The sequence below is a fragment of the Aplysia californica genome, unplaced genomic scaffold (assembly GCF_000002075.1).
Source record: "Aplysia californica isolate F4 #8 unplaced genomic scaffold, AplCal3.0 scaffold00223, whole genome shotgun sequence".
In the NCBI taxonomy this organism is placed as follows: domain Eukaryota; kingdom Metazoa; phylum Mollusca; class Gastropoda; order Aplysiida; family Aplysiidae; genus Aplysia; species Aplysia californica.
The window spans coordinates 327901-329004 of NW_004797493.1; positions in this window are offsets into that span (position 1 = coordinate 327901).

Genomic DNA, 1104 nt, shown 5'->3' on the forward strand with positions numbered 1-1104 from the left:
CACACACACACACACACACACACACGCATCTACTTGTTTATCACACGCGCACACTTACACATCGTTATGAAACGAGCACAAACAAATACATAATAATATGCACAATGCATTTCGCAAAATACATAAATGGATACTTCGTCATTTACACAACGTTGTACAGAACATGAATCTACTGGCATAAAAATAAGGGCTCTCTTGGCCTAGAGGTTAAGGTGTTCGCCTCTCATTCAAAGGTCCCGGGTTCGAATCTGGGCAGCGACCGAAAAATTTTCTTCTCTAAAATTGTTTCTTTTCACCTTCTTTCTTTCTCTCTTACAATATTCTGTCGTCTGCTTTCGTCTCCGCTTTCGTCTCCCACCCCCTCACCTCCTTTGCCCCCTTCACTAGGCTCCTGACTCTTTCTGCAGCCTTTCTACTCCTCCTCCTTGGCGTCTTCTTACTGCTGTCTTTCTGCCACACCCCTGATCTTCTGGTAGGAAAGATCTACACCTAGCCTTCTCGGACAAGGGCGAACAATCTCGAAGGTCCCGTGTACAAGTTGCGAACGTTAAAGATCCCTTGGTGGTCTAAAATCGATAAGAGTAGGCTTCGGCCGCCACCCGGGCAAAAATTCGAAATTTCCTACAAATTGAAAATGTTTGGTGTGTCCCGCGCTCTCATATGACCTGATGCAGTTGCGAGCACCGTAAAATACTTACCCCCCAAAAATGACATAAAAATGATGTAATTAAATGTGTCTTTAAAGATATTTTAAATGTAGACTCAAATGTTGTATGTCTCAAGGGTTGGGGAAGAGAGTTCCAACCTGATGGGGCAAGGTGGGCAAACGATCGTTCTGCTAATTTTTTACCACCTTTTCTAGGAACTCTTAAAAGATACTGATCGCTTGAACTTAATGATCTAGATGGAACATAAATCTGGATGAGATCACTAAGATATGAGGGAGCTTTGTTAATGACACATCTATGACATAATATTGCAGTTTTAGATGACATTCTAGCTTATAATCATGTTTGTATGTATGTATGTATGTATGTATGTATGTATGTATGTATGTATGTATGTATGTATGTATGTATGTATGTATGTATGTATGTATGTATG